The sequence below is a fragment of the Canis lupus genome, chromosome 19 (genome assembly GCF_011100685.1).
Source record: "Canis lupus familiaris isolate Mischka breed German Shepherd chromosome 19, alternate assembly UU_Cfam_GSD_1.0, whole genome shotgun sequence".
Classification (NCBI taxonomy): domain Eukaryota; kingdom Metazoa; phylum Chordata; class Mammalia; order Carnivora; family Canidae; genus Canis; species Canis lupus.
Window position 1 is genome coordinate 29,931,044 of NC_049240.1, and position 19,896 is coordinate 29,950,939.

The 19,896-nt window shown below is 45.2% G+C and overlaps 1 long non-coding RNA gene across 1 annotated transcript in view; it reads right to left on the reverse strand.

The window, feature by feature from the left end:
- Positions 1-1,490: 1,490 nt before the first annotated feature.
- Positions 1,491-19,896, reverse strand: part of LOC106560033 — a 44,828-nt gene continuing 26,422 nt past the window's right edge. Inside the window, exons 2-4 of the long non-coding RNA XR_005374068.1 lie at positions 4,665-4,899; positions 4,365-4,509; positions 1,491-1,713 (exon numbers count right to left, since the gene is read on the reverse strand). This is a non-coding gene — a long non-coding RNA (uncharacterized LOC106560033). The remainder of the gene's footprint in view (positions 1,714-4,364; positions 4,510-4,664; positions 4,900-19,896) is intronic.

The window sequence follows — 19,896 nt, forward strand, 5'->3', positions numbered from 1 at the left end:
ACAGAACCTAATGCAGTCAGGCTCATCCATGTACCAGTAGGTTGTCCTTTTTATTCTGGGTAGTATCCTGCTGCGTGAATGAAGACGGTTTGTCCCTTTACTAGCTCATGGGCATTTGGATTGTTTCCAGTTTGCTGTTAATAAAGCTGCTCTAGAAACAGATCCATAAATACAGAGAACCAACTGATGGTTGCCAGAGGGGAGGGGGTGGAGAAATGGGCAAAATGAGTGCAGGGGAGTGGGAGCCAGAGGCTTCCAGTTAGGGAATGAATATGTCACAGGAATAAAAGGCACAGTACAGGGAATATAATCAGTGGCATTATAATAGCATTGCATAGGGGCACCTGGGTGGCTCAGTCAGTTAAGTGTCTGCCCTCGGCTCACATCATGACCTTAGGGTCCTGGGATCGAGCCCTGCGTCGGGATCCCTGCTCAGTGGGGAGTCTGCTTCAGATTTTCTCCCTCTCCTTCCCCTCATTCATGTTCTCTCTCTCAAATAAATAAAAAATTTAAAACTCTTTAAAAAATAAATAATAGCATTTTATGGTGACATATGGCAGCTTTACTTGTGGTGAGCACGGCGTAATTTTAGACCTACCGAATCACTAGATGTTGTACACTTGAAACTAAAGTAACATTGTGTGTCAACTATACTTCAATTTTTTAAAAAAGTCTCAGAAAAAAGATAAATAAAAAATAAAGCTGTCTAAACATTCAGGTACAAGGCTTTGAACGAACCTGTTTTCATTTCATTTGGGTACATACCCACATGGGATCTCTGGGCATATGATCAATGTATTTTAACTCTGTAGGATGGGATCCCCGAGTGGCTCAGAGGTTTGGCGCCTGCTTCCAGCCCAGAGCATGACCCTGGAGTCCTGGGATCAAGTCCCATGTCAGGCTCCTTGCATGGAGCCTGCTTCTCCCTCTGCCTGTGTATCTACCTCTCTCTCTCTCTCTCTCTCTCTCTCTCTCTCTCTCTCTGTCTCTAATGAATAAATGAATAAAATCTTAAAAAAAAAACTCTGTAGGAACCTCAGACTGTTTCTAAAGCAGTTTCGTATTTTCAACAGCATTGTATGATTCTCAGTTGCTCCCCATCCTTGCCAATACTTGGCATGGTCGGGCTCTTTAATTTTAGCCTTTCTTGTGGCTGTTGAGAAATCTCTCATTGTAGCTTTAATTTGTCCACAAAAAGTGGACTCTTGGGAGGGCAAACCCCACACCTGGATTTATTGTAAAGCTTAGTTTACTAAGGAAACCCATTACACACCTGTCTGTTACCAGGAAGACTAGTCCAAATGTGTAGCTTCTCTGGTTTTGCAAGGACAGGACTGATTCAGCTCTTACTCACTGGGCTACAGTCTTGATTTCAGCCTCCCTGAACCCCCCAGGCATTCCCTCAAGACCCTGGTCAATGAAGAGATATATATATATTTTTTTTAAAGATTTATTTATTTATGATAGACATAGAGAGAGAGAGAGGCAGAGACACAGAGGAGGGAGAAGCAGGCTCCATGCCGGGAGCCTGACGTGGGACTCGATCCCGGGTCTCCAGGATCACACCCTGGGCCAAAGGCAGGCGCTAAACCGCTGAGCCACCCGGGGATCCCAATGAAGAGATATATTAACAGGGTGTCAGGCACATTCCAAGCATTGGTGATCAGGTCCCAGCCCTCACAGAGCTTGCTATTCAGCATAGAAGATGGATGCCTAAGAAGCAATTGTAAAAGAAATATGTGTTATGAAAAGCAAGAACGGTATGGACATGTAACAGGTGGACTTAACCCAATGCCAGAGATCAGAAAAGCGTTCAGGGCATTCTGGGAGCGGGTGAGCCTAATAAGGAACCCAGAGGCCCAAGCTCACTGCAGTAGGGTAGGACTTGGGCCTTTGCATTTTTGCCCCATTGCCCAGGCTGTCTTGATTCCTACCAAAGATTGAGAACCACGGCCTTCGAAGAATATTGCACAGAGCCACCTCTTCCACAGCACAGCCAACACAGCCCCTCGCTGACAGAACTTGATACCTAACATAGCTTATCTTTTTTTTTTTTTTTTAAGACTTTATCTATTCATGAGAGACACAGAGAGACAGGCAGAGACACAGGCAGAGGGAGAAGCAGGCTCCCCACAAGGAGCCCGATGCGGGACTTGATCCCAGACTCCTGGATCATGCCCTGAGCCAAAGGCAGATGCCCAACCACTGAGCCACCCAGGTGTCCCCAACATAGCTTATCTTGAGCCTCCATATTGTGTGACCCTCTACCATTCTTTCATCATTGTGCAGACTGGGGAGGGAAGAGGTTGTTGTCTTTATTAGATGCCATTATTTTTAAAATTAGATTTATTTGAATTTTGACAAATGTATACAATTATAAATTCATCATCACCCAGAAAATTCTTTTGTGCCCTTTGTAGTCAATCGCCCTGCCTCCTGCCCTGAACAACCACTAATCAGCTTCCTGGAACAATAGTTTTGCCTTTTTTTATAATTTCATATAAATGGAATCATACATATGTAGTCCTCTGTATCTAGCTTCTTCTTTCTTTTGTATCATGCTTTTGAGGGGCACCTGGGTGGCTCGGTCGGTTAATTATATGCCTTTGGCTCTGGTCATGATCCCAGAGTCCTGGAATCCAGCCCCGTGTGACAGTCTCCACTGCTCAGCAGGGAGCCTGCTTCTCCCTCTGCCCCTCACCTTCCCCATGCTCACATGCATGCTCACTCTTTCTCTCAAATAAATAAAATCTTCTTTAAAAATACTTCTCTGTATTATGCTTTTAGGATTCATCTATTTTGATGTGTCCAGAAATATTTCATGTTTTGATTGTTTGATTGATTGAAGAGAGCAAGAGAGCATGAGCCTGGGGGGAGGGGCAGAGGGAGAGGGAGATGCAGACCCAGTGTGGGGTTCAGAACTCGATCCCAGGGCCCTAGGATCATGACCTGAACAGAAGGCAGATGCTTAACTTACTGAGCTACCCAGGTGCCCCTAGTTCATGCTTTTAAATTGCTAATTAGTATTCCTTTGTCTGATTCCTATAATTTGCTCACTAGTTGATGGACGTTTGGGTTGTTTCCAATATTTGTGTATTACAGATAAAACTTTTCTGAAAAGCAAGTAGAAGTCTTTGTGTGAACAAGTTTCCATTTATCTTCAGTCAATACCCAGAAGTGGGGCTGCTAGGTCATATGGGAAGTGCATGTTTATTTTATTTTTTTTTCTTTTTGGGAAGTGCATGTTTATAAGAAAGAGCTGCCAAGGGGCACCTGGCTGGCTCTGTCAGTAGAGCACGTGACTCTTGATCTCAGGGTCCTGAGTTCAAGGTCTACGTTGGATATAGAGATTACTTAAAAAAAAGAAAAAGAAATTACCGAACTCTTTTTCCAGAGAGCCCATTTTGTATTAGCAGCCAAAGTATGTGAGGGTTCCAGTCCCTCCACAGCTGTGTCAACACTTGGTAACATTAGTCTTTTTGATTTTAGCCACTTCAAATTGTGTTTTATTTTAAAAACTTTTTTAGATTTTATTTACTTATTTGACAGAGTAGAGAGAGAGAGAGAGTGAGCACAAGAGGTGGGAAGGGGCAGAGGGAGAGGGAGAAGCAGACTCCCCACTGAGCCAGGAGCCTGATGTGGGGCTTCATTCCAGGACCCTGGGATCACGACCTGAGCAAAGGCAGACACTTAGCGGACTGAACCACCCAGGTGCCCCAAAGAGTGATTAAAAAAAAAAAGGGGCAGCCCTGGTAGCTCACGCTGCCTTTGGCCCAGGGGCTGATCCTGAAGACCCGGGATCAAGTCCCCCGTCTGGCTCCCTGTGGGGAGCCTGCTTCCCCCTCTGCCTGTGTCTCTGCATCTCTCTCTCTCTGTGTCTCTCATGAATAAATAAATAAAATCTAGGGGCAGCTGAGTGGCTCAGTTGGTTAAGCGGCTGCCTTTGGCTCAGGTCATGATCCTGGGGTCCTGGGATGGAGCCCCATGTCTGACTCCCTGCTCAGCAGAGTCTGCTTCTCCCTTTCCCTCCACCTCTCCCCATGCTTGTGCACTCTCTCTCAAATAAATAAATAAAATCTTAAAAATAAATAAATAAAATATTTTTAAAAAATGATTCTCTCTCTGCCTCTGCCCCTCCCCCAATTTGTGTTCTTTCTCTTGCTCTCTCTCAAATAAATAAATAAAATCTTTTTAAAAAAATCAGTCTTCCTGCAGCAAGGAAATGGTGTTGAAAGAGACAAAGAGCCAGGTGGGTGGCTTTTGTAGTCATCCAGGTGGGAAGCTCTGAGAGAGTGAGCAAACCTCTGGCCTAGTTTTTCATCAGGAGACAGAGGGTTGCAGGAAGGGGGTAGTGAAGAATTTACCTCTGAATACACTGAGCACACTGAGCGCCCAGAGGAAACATGGACTTGACCAGGGCTGAGCAGTGAGGGAGTCACGGAGCCGGAAGGAAACCGTGTCTGGCCAAAGATGTGCTCTGGTCCCTGCTTTGAGGGCTGAGGACCCCACCTGTGGAGGGGGTCATGGACAAGACTAGGGGTCATTCTTGTCTCCTTGGCTTGGAGGGTGAAGCAAATCCTCACAGCGAGGGAGTAAATAGTAGTTAGTTATCTTTTGAAATAATTCTGTTACAACATCACTCAATTAATTCAATCTTAACTTACAAATTGGTTGATCTTGTGTCTCATCTGGGTGCACAGAGCCTCCCCTCAAGTCGCTCAAAGTTTAGTGAATCAAGGTTGCTGACTGTCATTTCCAAACAGTGTTTCCATAGGAGACTGTTTCTTCGACACGCTCTCAGGTCCCAACCTATTCATCTGTAGCCTCCTCCTGCATAGACCCAGGGACGCGAAAGGGCAGCCATGTAGCCAACGTCACAGCAACTCTGTCCACAGCTACCTGCACAAGGATTGATCAACAAAGGTTCCATCTCCCGGGATTCCAACAGGACCACTGCTGGGGCCCTGAGTGGCTCCGTCCTCAGCCGTGTCCCAAAACACGCAGGCACTGTTTTCACCCCCACTCTCAGGGCAGACTGAGATAGGGGTGGCCACAGAAAGTCCCCTGGGAAGTTGGAGCGGTCATAAAAGTGTGCCAATCAACTGCACAGCTCCTAGCTCACCAGAGGTGTCAAGGGGCCAATCAACTCCGAGTGTTCCCAAAGACAAAAATGTGCATTTATTGGGAGAACAGAAAGTGGAGCTCTGGCTAAAAGCACTTTGCCTTCAACAGCAACTTTTTAATCCCTTTGTCTGGTACATGAAATCAGTTCCCAGAACACAGGGGTTATTAATAACTATGGGACCTCTTCCCAGTCTCCAGATCAATTGGCAGAAGGCTCTTCTGGATGCTTCTATTATTTATAGGTAGGAAGTGGCCTCTCCTTGAAACCTGTACAATTTTTTTTCCTTACCTGGCTTGGGAGTTTGCACAGCACCCCCAGAATCTCCCCCTTACCCAAAAACCAAATCCACGAGGAGGCCTTGTCTGGCCTTGCACCTTCCTGAGAGAGCCCAGGGTGGCTGGCCGCTCGGCTTCTGGGGAGATGCTCCTGCTGTCTCGGTGGACTGCAGGGTGTCCCTCTCCTCCTGGCTGGCTCCTCACTGCCAAGTGTGCTCCTGAGTGTTCACGGGGACCCATGGAGCAGGCCTGATTTAGAATGAGGTCACTTTGAGCTGCTTCCTCTCCTCATGGTTGGTGGAGGCCTCAGAGTCAGCTGCCCGGCAGGGACTAAAGGCCCAGGTCTTAACCCGGGGACACTGGGGGTAGACGCTTCTGCGGGAGGAGCTCTCGTCACAGCAGCCCCCATGGTAGGGGCAGCGTCATAAGTGCAGGACTTCCTCCAGGGCTTGCCTCCCACTCGGCCAGGCCTGTGGCTCTACCAGGATCTCCATTCAGGACAGTGGCCCTCTGACTGTCCCCTTCCGAGCTCCACCTCACCCGGCAGCCGGCCAGAGATGGTGCACTGGCATCCCAAGCCCAGCCTGGGGCATGGTGCAGTGAGATGGATGGGCCTGGGGTCCCCCACACCCCCGGTCCCAAGCCTGTGAGCTCCCCTGTGACGAGTCTGAAACAGGCGCACCTGCCCTGTGAGGCTTAGAGATGCTGAGGGCAACGCACCTCCCAGATGCAGTGCACAGAAGGCACCTGCCACGTGGCCACCAAGAGCTGACGTCATTTCCCCGCACCCCTGCACCCTGTCTTCCCCAGCCTGTCTCTGTTCACGGCCTCCACGCTCTCAGACACTCCAACCCAGAGACAGAGCAGTATTCTTCTATGTCTTTCACTGGTCTGTTTTTTTTTTTTTTTTTTTTCTCTGTTGTGGTAAAATAGACATAAAATTGGCCACCTCAACCAACCATCTCTAAGTGTGGAATTCAGCGGCGCTAAGTGCATTCCCAGTGCTGGGCAGCTATCTCCAGACCTCTTCCATCTTCCCAAATTAAAACCCCATTCCCACTAAACAACAACCCTCCATCCCCCCTCCCCTCCATCCCTGGCAACATCCTTCTACTGTCGGTCTCCACAAGGCTGGCTACTCTCCGTGCCTCATGTAAGTGGCATCCAATAGCATCTGTCTTCTTGGGTCCGGCATAATGTCCTCAGGGTTCACTCACGTTACAACTCACGTCAGAATTTCCTTCTGACTACTATTTAAGGCTAATATTCCATTGTATGTATTGACCAAATTTAAACAATCCATTTGGGCACCTGGGTGGCTCAGAGGTTGGGCGTCTGCCTTCGGCTCAGGGTGTGAGTGACTGGGGTCCTGGGATCGAGCCCCACGTCGGGCTCCCTGCATGGAGCCTGCTTCTCCCTCTCATGTGTCTCTGCCTCTCTCTCCGTGTGTCTCATGAATAAATAATAAATGAAATCTTTAAAATAAATAAATAAATAAATAAATAAATAAATAAATAAATGAATAAATAAATAAACAATCCACTCATTGGTCCATTTTCCAAAAGGGTTTTTGGAGGGGAAATTAATGCATAAACACACATCACAGAAGAGTGGACAGTAAAGCCGTGTCTCCTGGCCCCTCGGTAGCCATCTTCTACTTCCCCTCCTGTCTGCGCCCCCTGCCCGGACTCTGCCTTCTGGAAGCTGTCCTGCACACACTGCCAGAGGGGCTGTCCCTAAGGCAAGCCCTGTCTGTCGCTGCCTGTGGCCTTCCAGGAGCCCACGGCTGGTCCCAGCTGACCACTACAGCGTGTGTCCCTGACACTGAGGCCGCTTTGTCTCCAAGAGGCCTGAAGAGACCTTCTCCTCACCGGGGTCGACCTCGATGCCCCCTTCGTCAGACTGGTGTCTGGATCCTTCCCGCCATCCTTCCTTGTGCTTCTACAGCACTGACCCTGTTCTGACCCGGCTCCGGAGCACTTGGTCGGTTGCTCTCCCATCTCTCCTGAGGTAAGTCAGCCCCCGGCAGGCAAAGAAGCTGCTTTATTCTCCAGTGTGCTTGGGTGACCCGCACAGAGGCCTGGGCACCACGACCGGCCTGTGGGGCGTCCCTTAGCTTCTCACGTTTCTCTCCTCAGAGCCTGGAAGAATCATGGTTCTTCCTCACAGACTTGCTGAGGTGACCAAATCGTGTAAGGAGCGCCCCGTTAGTGTTTAATAACTGCGGGTCCCCCTCCACGGGAGCAGAGCTGGCTGTTAGGTACCAGGGATTGTGACTCTCACCCACCAGGACAACTGGACCCTGGTATCCTTATGCTCAAATGTCCTTTCAATACATCCGAAGGAAGGGAAGTGGGTGGCTTTGGATGAGGAGGGCCAGTTCTTGCCGCAGGGAAGAGGGAGGAGGCGTGAGTGTCTCAGCCACCCCTCATCCTGGGTACTGTCCCCAGGAGCTTCCACAGATATTGAGGGTCCCTGGAATCAGGTCACATGCTGAGGTCTGCCCAGAAGCTGCACCCCACAAGGTCCACCTCTGCTTTCACCCTCCTCTTTCCCAACTATCTCCTCCAACTCTGCCTGTGAGGCCCTGGGAGGCTTTGCCAGAGGATGGGACATTGAGTTCACTTAGTTGCCGGGCCCCAGGACCCCAGTGCCAGAATGTTCATTCAGGTCATCATGGCCTCCCCTTGTCTGGTGCCTCCTAGTCCTGAGCCGGCTGCTCAGACTCTCCCAGCTACTAATCCCCCTCCCCTGGGGTTCAGATTCCCGCTTTCTCCATGGAAGGATGCTGGCTCTCCTTTGTCTCTTGCTCTTTGCCTTCCTAAATTTTGTGGGCATCTCTGATCATCATTTCCTTTCCCAGTTTCTTTGTCTTTTGGATTTATGCCTATTTTGGTCCTGTCATTAACTTTTCGTGATGTTTCTGATAGGAAGCAGAGATAAATTCTGCTGTTGCAGCTGCCATATCTAGAAAGGGAAATGGCGGGGGGGGGCAGGGAGAAGCACAGTGAATATTTGGGGGATCCAAACAAGTCTTGGCAAGTGTCTCCCAGTGCTAAAAGCCTTCAGTGGAGCCCACAGCCCCCAAGTGTCAGCATCAAATTCAAGAAAGCAAAAAAGAAGGAAGATTTTTTTTCCTTTATTTTTATTTTTTATTGTTTTTAGATTTTTTCCTTTAAAGAATTTAAATACATATGGCAAAATGTTAGGAGTGTTTATTTCTGCATTTCTGGGACTATGGCTGATCTTTATGTTCTTCTGAATACTTCTGTGTTTTTCCAGATTTCTGAAAACAAGCACTATTTTATAACTGAGCATTATCCAAACCTCATAAGTCATTGTGAAAATATTCCAAGTGAATATTAAATTGGAAGGCAATTCGAGTTAGATTTAGAACTTAGAACACTGAAGTTTTGGATTCAGAATTTAGGCCAAAGATGGAAAATGTTTACACCAAAGGTTAAAGAGACACAAATCAGAAAAATGATGAAATGCATCCTTCCACCCCCTCTCAATAAACTGCAGATATTTTCAGGGTGCCCAGGGGGCTCAGTTGGTTAAAGCATCTGCCTTCAGCTTGGGTCATGATCCCAGGGTCCTGGTGTTGGGTTCCCTGCTCATCAAGGAGTCTGCTTCTCCCACTCTCTCTCTCTCCCTCTCATTCTTGCACTCCCTATCTCTCTCTCTCAAATAAATAAATAAAATCTTTTTAAAAAAATTACAGATATTTTCAAGAAGAAAATTGCCAGTGAGACAGGGAGTCATATACTGTTATTGGGTGTGTACACTGGCAAAATGCTTTTGGAAAGTAATTTTTCAATAATATTAAGAAGTTGAAAATGCTTATACTTTTTGATCTAGTAATTTTACTTATGGGACTTTAAAGTAAGGAAAGAATTCTAAATGTAAGAAAACTTTCTGCACCAAAATACCAGTTACAGCATTATCAGCAATGTCAGAAATGGTAATAATGTCATCTAAATGCCCGACATTAAGGGAATAAGTTCATGAATACTATTTGTGAAAAGTTTATTACAATATGACCAAGTGATTGTTTTTGAAGTAAGTAAAAACAGATAAACCCAATATTTAATATATAGTTTGCTGATGGCTATCAAGACAAAAGTAATCTAATACTGAGAAATGGGAAAAACACACTAACATTTTCATACTAGTTATCTTAAAACATTTTTTTTAAGTTTATCTGTTTTTTTGGGGGGGTAATCTCTACAACCAAAGTGACGCTTGAACTTGCAACCCAGAGAGCAAGAGTCTCATGGTCTTCTGACTGAGCCAGCCAGGTGCCCCCAAACTACTAATCTTTGAATGAAGGGGAACAGAAAAGATTTTGGTTTTTTCCTCTCTATTTTTCTATATTTTACACATTATCTATTATTCAGTATTACTCTACAATTGGAAAAACAACAGTAAACCTACTTTTTAAGGAAAAAATAAGCTAGTTGTACTGTATTTAAGTGTTCCCATATTTTCAGATCAGAGATTTTTTTTAGAAATGGAATTAAACTGAGCTCAGCTTGTGCAATTCTTTATTATTTTACTGTTGAAGAAACTGATTTAAAGAGGGCAGTGAAGACCCCTGGGTGTCTCAGTGATTGAGCGTCTCCCTTAGGCTCAAGGTGTGATCCCGGGGTCCTGGGATTGAGTCCCGCATCGGGCTCCCTGCATGGAGCCTGTTTCTCCCTCTGTCTGTGTCTCTGCCCCTCTGTGTCTTTCATGAATAAATAAATAAAATCTTAAAAAAAAATAATAAAGAGGGCAATGGCTCTGCCTCAACTTTGCCTCCTGGGCCCTTGTTTGCCCCCAACTCCACACTGCCTCAGAGAATGAGTGAGGCACAGGGATAGGAGGGCCCCTACCAGTCACTTCATAACTTCTTGGTTAGTTAAAGAGGACAGAGATCAAGGTGGCTGTCCCTCGGGGGTGATGGCAGTCCACACCCTTGTGGATGAGAATGGGGTGGGGATGTGGTGGAGTGGGGGGAGTTGTACTTGGGAAGATGCTAGGGGTCATCATCTCAATTAGGGGGCCCCTGGAGCCAGTCCCTTCCCAGGCACAGCTCGAGCCACATGCTCTCCAGTAAGTGCTGATGCTGTGCCAGCCTTCCTTCCCCTCCTGTGCCATCTCAGGGCACTCAATTAACTGTACTTCCTCCTTGGAGTGCTGTCCTCTATTTTCCTCTACCCTTCAAGATAATGGCTGTCCTATGAATTACATTGATATAAGGCAGATTAGCAGGAGAAAGTAGAATTTTATTATATATGTACAGGGAGTCTACATAAACAGATTCCAAAGATGGTCAGGCAAGAAGAGGTATATGTGTCATTCTGGACTAAGGAGAAAGGGAAAGGGGCCTGGGGCTTTGAGGGGAAGGAAAGTCCATTTGCAGGATGAATGGAAAGAGTAAATATTTGGTAAACAGATGTTTGCTGGGCACATTTAGAAACAATGACACAAAAAAAGGACTTTGATCAAACAGGCTCTGCTAGGTTCCTCCCTGCCTACCACCCCTAGTTCATGTGATACTGTTATCCAAAAAGATAGCAGTTTTCCTGAAGTAGGTCCTCTATCTAAATTCTTTTAGGAAAAAAAAAATTCTTTTAGGCATTTAAGGGAAGGCCTTCTTCTTTTTTGTTTTTTTAATTTTTAATTTCTTGAAAATATTTTATTTATTTATTTGTGAGAGACACAGAGAGAGAGACAGAGACACAGGCAGAGGGAAAAGCAGGCTCCCTGCAGGGACCCCGATGGACTCGATCCCAGGACTCCGGGATCACGACCTGAGGCAAAGGCAGATGCTCAACCACTGAACCACACAGGCGTTCCTCTCTCTCTCTCTTTCTCTCTCTCTCTCTCTTTTTAAAAAAAATATTTTATTTATTTATTTATTTATTTATTTATTTATTTATTTATTTATTTATTTATGAGAGACACAGAGATTGAGAGAGAGAGGCAGAGACACAGGCAGAGGGAGAAGCAGGCTCCATGCAGGGAGCTCCATGCGGGACCCAATCCGAGGACCCCAGGATCAGGCCCTGGGCTGAAGGCGATGCTAAACCGCTGAGCCACCCGGACTGCCCCATCTCTCTCTCTTTTTAAATAATTGGTCTAAAATAATACACAGGCCAAAGACACACAATTTTGGGGTGGCAAATATTGCTTCCCTATAATCTAGCCGCTGAAATTTGTCTGAGAGGTCCCACAGTCCAGAAGCTGAGTTGGTAGATTGTTTCCTCCCATAGAAACAGTCTCTTAGTCCTGACAATAGGTCAGTTCAGTTAAACTTATTTCAGGAGATGGTGATGCAAGTGTAATCACAAAGTTAGGCCTGTGGTTCAAGTAACCAGGTATTAAATAAGAGGCATTTCTATGAAAATAAGAGAAAAACAATGGTTAATGACAGCAACAAATTATAAACCCACTTTCTGAGTTCTGAAGGTAACCAATCAAAAAGATTTTTAGGGATGCTTGGGTGGCACAGTTAAGTGTCCTGCTCTTGGTTACAACTCAGGTCATGATCTTGGGGTTTTGAGATCGAGCCCCATTTTGGGTTCCAGGCTCATTGTGGAGTCTGCTTGGGATTCTCTCTCCCTCTCCCCTGTACTCCCTGCTCTCTCAAATAAGAAAATAAATCCTAAAGAAAGAAAAGATTTTTAGATGTTCAGCTTGAGCATCTTTATGGGGTGAAAGTAGGCAGTGGCAATCTGTTAGATTTCCCTGGTTTGGAGTCTGAATGTCTCTGATGTTTTTTTCTGAGTGGCCACACAGCAACTGGCATGAAGATTATCCATACAAGAGCTGCTGTGGTGAGGAAACCCACGAGACAGTGCATAATACACAGCCCTCACAAGATCCAGGGAGTGCACTTCCAAAACCAGCCAAGAAAGATCTACCCACAAATGGGGTGCATCCCACATTTTGACCTGCCAAATTAGTGACCACATCTGATTTTTCGTATATGCACATTAACAGCTTTAGCTAAGACATGGGTCTCTTGGAGCCAAACTAATATCTAAGAGGAAATGTGTTGTGTGGTTGGGTATTGTGGGATGCTTTTTTTTTTTCCAGAGTATCTTATTGCAAAGAAATTTTCTTGAGGTTGGTTGGTTGACCTAGTGTCAATCTAACCCATTCCATGACCAATTTATCCTAATATGGGAGACTCTGGGTTAGGGAGGTGAGCACCCTAACGGGTCCTCAATGCCTAACCCATATCCACCAATTTTGTAGCTTTGGCTTGCAAGAAGTCCCTTAGCAACTGTCTTTGCCTCACGTTCACATTAGCACGCAGCATAGTTTGACGAAACAGACGCTGGCCTGGTGAGAATTGTGAACTCGCTGGTGTAGAATGCTGGCTCTGAGAGGAGGGTAGGAGGACCTGTGCCTGCATTCTGTCCCATCACCTTGCTTTTTATGACAAACAGTATAACAGACAGAGACAAAAACGGTGACCCTTTTTGGGAGGAAAAGGAGACATAATGTGCCAAAAAAAGAAAAAAAAATACAGCCCTCACAGGATCCAGAAAGTTCACTCCCAAACTTAGCCTAAAAAAATTTAGCTGCAAATGGGGTGTGACCCACATTCACGATGAAGGTTGAGATGACAAAGGCCCCTTATGGACCAGGACCCCTGTGACGATTCCCCTCAGAGCTGGTGTGGTTGGACAAAGAGAGTGAAGTGTGTTTAAATTGATGGCTGTTGGATCCACAGCCTCTTTGGCTGTCTGCCAGATGCACGCCACTACATGCATTGTCTGGTTGGCAGAGTCCAGAGAATATTCTCACTCGTCATAGAGCCACACTCTTTCGACATAGACCAGCATGAAAGGAAAACCTAATCAGACCTCTTGTTCTCCATGCATTATGACAAATGAGACAAAAGACAGAGACAAACGAAAACAATGATCGTCTCTGGGAGGAAAAGGATCAATACAAAACAAGAATACTCATAACAAGTATTTCCCAAAGTTGCTGTTCCCAAGGAATTAGTCTACAAATATTTTTTTCCCTGCAACTCTAAATTCAGAAAGGGTTCTGGTGGTTGGGGAAGACCATCTTTTTCATTTCCATCAGATCCCACAGACAGAGATTTGTGAGGCTTATGTGGTAAGAAATCTCATCGTCTGCCAGCTTTTACCGGATGCCCCAGTATCTCTCAGCCCCAGCACCTCAAAGTGAACAGTGTCCGGCTACGGAAGTTCATCCTGCAGGCTACACCAACTGCTGGAGAGGAGAACTTTTCCCTTATTACTCAAGGTTTTTGCAAGTCTAAGAATTAAATTGACATGAGACAGATTAGCAGAAGAAAATAAAATTTAATTATGTATGTATGGGGAACCCACATCAACATAAGATATTCCAAAGACAGTCAGGCAAAATGAAGTACATGTGTCATTTTGGACTAAGGAGATGGGGTAGGGGTCCAGGGCCTTAAAGGGAAGGGAAATCATTTACAGGAAGAAAGAAAATAGTGTTTGGTAAACAAATGTTTGCTGGTGCATAGAGAGGACTTTGATCAAACAGGCATTGTTGTTTCCTCCCTGTCACCACCACTAGTTCATATTATGTAGTTATCTATGGTGATGGCTCTTCTCCTGAGCAAGTCTTCTATCTAAATTCTTTCAAGGGCAGCCCCGGTGACTCAGGTTTAGCACCTGCCTTTGGCCCAGGGCATGATCCTGGGGCCCCAGGATCAAGTCACACGTCGGGCTCCCTGCATGGAGCCTGCTTCTCCCTTTGCCTGTGTCTCTGCCTCTCTCTCTCTGTGTGTCTCTCATGAATAAATAAATAAAATCTCTTAAAAAAAAAAGCCATCTTTAAAAAAAAAATAAAAATTCTTTCAAACATTTAAGAGGAACGTCAAATGTTCCTCTTGAGGCTTCTGTGTTTTTTGTTTTTTGTTTTTTTTGCTTTAATATTTATTTATTTATTTGAGAGAGAGAGAGAGAAAGTGCGCGAGTGCAGCAACAGGAGAGGCAGAGGGAGAGGGAGAGAATCTTAAGCAGACTCCATGGTGAGCACTGAGCCCGACAGAGGGTTCCATCTCATGACCCTGAGATCACAACCTGAGCCAAAACCAAGAATTAGACGCTTAACCAACTGTGCCACCTGCATGCTCCCGGGGCCTTCTATTTCTCTTCTGTTTAGTTTTTTAAAGACTCAGCCTAAAGTAACCCACATGCCAAAGACACACATTTTGGGATGGAAAATTTTGCTCCACTACATGCCTTGGTTTACATACTTCTGCTCTTGTTAACTCAGGCTCAGCTTTCAGATCTCAGCTCCAGCTCCGCTCATCTGAGAAGTCCTCCCTGACCACCAGACCAGATTATGCTGTCCTTGCTCTTTCCCTCCATAGAGAGATCACTGTGATTAACCATCCACCTAGTGTGTGTTGATATCTATCTCCTCCTCCAAACCACAGGACCCTGTGAAATTATTTAGTCAACATCTCTGGCAACAAACTGCGCTGGCAGATAATGGGTGCTCAAAGTACGTTAGATGAATAAATGAAAATATTTGATACTGCCAGCTCGACCAGAGGGCAGAGGCTGCGGGCTCTTTTCTTGTCTGTTCCCAGGAACTGCTAAAAACCACCTGCTCTCATGGCACTGGAGAAAGCTAGCAGAGCCTCACTAATGCATTTATGCTTGCATTTGCTCAGTATGGATTTATTGAGAGGCTGCTATGGGCCAGTATTGTAGGCATCTGGGATTTATGTAGGCGGTGAACATACCATCAAAATCCCTGCCTTCATGAGATTATATTCTGTACTAAGGGAGACAGATTCTGAGCAAATAAACAGGAAACTATGTTTTAAGCTGGTGGTCGAGCTGAAAGGGATCTGGGGAGAAGTGGAGGTGGGAGGTGGGCTGTGATTTGAAATGAAATGGTTGGAAAAGGCATTCATGAGAAGGTGACTGTTGAGCAAACACCTGCATGAGGTAACAGCAAGCTATGTGGCAATCTAGTGGAGGAGCATGCCAGACTAACTACAGGCTGCCCAGGCAAATGTGAATTTGAGATGACATTACTCTTTTAGTGTAAATATGCCCCAAATATTGTACGGGACATACATTAAAATTTTTTCATTGATTATCTGAAATTCCAATATTTATTTTGAATTATTTCACTTGTTACAGTTAAGAATGTGTTACTACCCTAATTTGAAAAGCGTCGCATAAAATTTTAAGATGAATAAACATGAGGTATTCATTAAGGAATCTTTATGCACAAATATAAAGGTAAAGCTGATAATCTACACCCAACCTAATGCCCTTTGAGGTAACCACTCCTCTGAGGTAACCATTACTAATTTCCTGAATACAACCCTCTTCCTCCTTTTCTTTTGCATATATCCACATTTGCCTTCACTTCCCAGAGCTGTTGTCAGAACGTTCCACAGACTAGGTGGATTTTCATTCTCTCACAGCTCTGCAGGCTGGATGTCCAAGATCAAGGTGTCAGCAGGACCATGCTCTCTCTGAAGACTGTAGGAGAGCTTCCTTTGGCTCTTCCAGCCTCTAAGAGACCCAGGCATGGGGGAATCCCTGGGTGGCGCAGCGGTTTGGCAAGCTAGGCTCAGGGCGCGATCCTGGAGACCCGGGATCGAATCCCACGTCGGGCTCCCAGTGCGTGGAGCCTGCTTCTTCTCTCTCCATGTCTATCATAAATAAATAAATCTTTAAAAAAAAATAAGAGACCCAGGCATTTCTTGGTTTATAGCAGCTTAACTTCCATCTCTGATCCCATCTTTGTGTCTTGTTCTTTTCCAAAATTCTTTCCTCTTAAGAGGACACTAGTCGGGCAGCCCCGGTGGCGCAGCTGTTTAGCGCCGCCTGCAGCCCGGGGTGTGATCCTGGAGACCCTGGATCGAGTCCCACATCAGGCTCTCTGCGTGGAGCCTGCTTCTCCCTCTGCCTGTGTCTCTGCCTCTCTCTCCTCTTTGTGTCTCTATGAATTAAAAAAAAAAAAAGAAAAGAAAAAAAAGAGGACACTAGTCTTTGGATCAGGGCCCATCCTAATCCAGGATGACTTCATCTTAACTTAATTACATCTGAAAAAAACTCTATCTCCATATAAGGTCACACTCATAGGTACTAGGAATTAGGACTTCAACATAGCTTTGGGGGGACACAATTCACACAACACTTAGCTTCAAGGACTTCACACCATTCTGGGGTTGGTTCCCACCACCCCCTCGCCCCACGGCGGTGTATAAAAGGCCCCAGGTGGTGTGACCCCCACTTACCTTTGTGACCCCATCCCTGAAATCTTTTTCTCTAATTTGCTCCACTCCAGCCACACAGCCTCTGTGGTTATGTCTCCTTCCTCTTTCCTATTCTTGCTTATTTTTACATGCGCTCTTGATGTAGTTTTGAAATGTTAGTGAGGTCTGATGCCGTTGGCCATGAAAGATTGAGACGTCTTTGGTGCAAAAAGGTGATTTTATTAAAGCACAGGGGCAGGAACTGTGGGCAGAAGTTGCTGCTGCCCCAGGACTGTGAGGAGCAACTGACTATATACCTTGGGGTTGAGGGAAATAAAGATAAGGGAAGGACTTTCTTTCTTTTTTTTTTTTTTTTAAAGATTTTATTTATTTATTCATGACAGACACACAGAGAGAGTGAGAGAGAGAGAGAGAGAGAGAGAGGCAGAGGCAGAGGCAGAGGGAGGAGCAGGCTCCCCGCAGGGAGCCTGATGTGGGACTTGATCCTGGGACCCCAGGATCATGCCCTGGGCCAAAGGCAGGCACTAAACCACTGAGCCACCCAGGCATCCCAGGGAAGGACTTTCATATGCTAAAGACTCACAGGATCGTGGGGGGGGGGGGGGGGGGGGGAATGTTATAATCTGCCTATCTCAAGTATTTGTCAATGGGCTGCAGGTTATAAGGCCATTTTATCTATATTTTATCTATATTTCCTTCTGCCTGTTTCCCACATCACTCTTTTTTTTTTTTTTTTTTTAATTGGGCTCATAAAAAAGTTAACCTGTTTTACTGCTCTTTTCAAAGTTTTAGTTTGGATTTTTTTTTTTTTAAGATTTTATTTATTTATTCATGAGAGAGAGAAAGAGGCAGAGACACAGGCAGAGGGAGAAGCAGGCTCCATGCAGGGAGCCTGATGTGGGACTCGATCTGGGACTAGATCTGGGACTCCAGGATCACGCCCTGAGGCCAAAGGCAGGCGCCAAACCGCGGAGCCACCCAGGGATCCCCTAGTTTGGATTTATCAAGCATTGCTTTCCTCCTCCTCCTCTTCCTCCTTTGGTTTTCCATTCTATTAGTCTCAACCTATTATTTATTAATCCTTTTCTCCTTTTTAAAAAAATTCCTTAATATGATAGCTATTTTCTTTTTTTTTTTTAATTTTTATTTATTTATGATAGTTACAGAGAGAGAGAGAGAGAGAGGCAGAGACACAGGCAGAGGGAGAAGCAGGCTCCATGCGCCGGGAGCCCGATGTGGGATTCGATCCCGGGTCTCCAGGATCGCGCCCTGGGTCAAAGGCAGGCGCCAAATCGCTGCGCCACCCAGGGATCCCTGATAGCTATTTTCTATGTGATCTTTCTTTAGCAATGAAATTACTTAAACTTGTTTATTTTTTTCAGCTCTACTTTTGATGCATCCTACAGGTTTTGGTATATGGTATTCTCCTTTCATATTACCTACAAGATAATTTATAATTTCAGAGTTATACATTGTAGAGGAGGGGTAAAAACTCCTCCTCTTGGTTTTATTAGGTGGGACCAGTAAATCAAACTGATAAGAGATCGATTAACAGGAGGAAAACCAGGGGATCCCTGGGTGGTTCAGCGGTTTAGCGCCTGCCTTTGGCCCAGGGTGTGATCCTGGAGTCTCGGGATCGAGTCCCACATCGGGCTCCCTGAGTGGAGCCTGCTTCTCCCTCTGCCTGTGTCTCTGCCTCTCTCTCTCTCTGTGTCTCTCATAAATAAATAAATAAACAAATAAATAAATAAATAAATAAAACCTAAAAAAAAAAAAAAAAACAGGAGGAAAACCAGATTTAATGACATACCTACACACAAAAGTTGACAAGGAAATGTGACTCAAGAGGGCAGTTACAGGGTGGCCCGGGTGGCTCAGTGGTTTAGCGCCGCCTTCAGCCCAGGGCATGGTCCTGGAGACCGGGGATTGAGTCCCATGTCAGGCTCCCTGCATGGAGCCTGCTTCTCCCTCTGCCTGTGTCTCTGCCTCTCTCTGTGTCTTTCATGAATGAATGAATAAAATATTTAAAAAAAAAAAGGGGGGGGGGTTGGGGCTTCTGAGGGTAAGTGCTTATGGGGAAGTGGCTAGGCAACTTATGGTAAATAAGTAAATAAACAAGGCTGCTACTTTTCAAATTTGTAACTCTTTTTTTGCAAAAGACATGATCAATTTTTGTAAGTGCTCCATGGACAAAAATTTTCCTGTATGAAGGACATTTCTCTATTAAATTGTGTATAAATATTATCTACTTTCTTTACATGGTTCATGAATTTTTATATATTAGTCTTATTTTTAGTTTTTAAAATGTATTCAGCTCCTAAGTTGTTTAGTGCATACAGGTTTATAACTATTATATCATCTTCTTTTATTGTGCCTTTTATAATTACATAATATTCTCTATCTAGGTTGATAGGCTCTACCTTAATTTTTACTAATTTTGCTTTGTTTGTAACTGCTTGGTGCCTCTTTGTGCCTTTAATTCTAACCTTTATCACTTTGTTTCATCTGTATTTTTTTTTTTAAGATTTTATGTATTTATTCATGAGGGAGACAGAGAGAGGGGCAGACACAGGCAGAGGGAGAACCAGGCTCGATGCAGGGAGCCTGACATGGGACTAGACCCCAAGACGCCAGGATCAGGCCCTGGGCTGAAGGCGGTGCGGAACCGCTGAGCCACCCGGGCTGCCCCACCCTCCCCTTTTTATTGGTTAGTTCTATGGGCTTCTTAAAGTTCTACTACAGATCAGTATCCACATTTCTCTCTGATAACTATTTTCACCTCTGAAATTTACCCTCCTTACAGCTTTGCTTTCTCCCAAAAGAACTTGTGTAAATCAGTATTTTTCAAACATTGTTTCAACCTACTGATGCGTTGTAAAATTAATTTAGTGGATTGAGATGGAGGGGTGCCCAGCTGGCTCATTTGGTGGAGCATGTGACTCTTGATCTCAGGGCCATAAGTTAGAGCCCTATGTTGGGTGTAAAGATTACTTAAAAGTAAAATCTTTAAAAAAAAAGGGGGGCGGGGGGGGGGAATGGGGAAACTGAAGAGACCCCATTTTTTACTCTTTTTCATGCTTCTATTCTTGCTAGGACCCCCACTCCCACCTTATATACATCTTATAGTATGTTCTCCTTGTAAAGGTCAAGGAATTAATGATTTTTTGCCCTTTAATGTAGGCTCTATGCTCAGCATGGAGGTCAATGTGGGGCTTGAATTCAAGATCCTGAGATCAAGACCTGAGCTC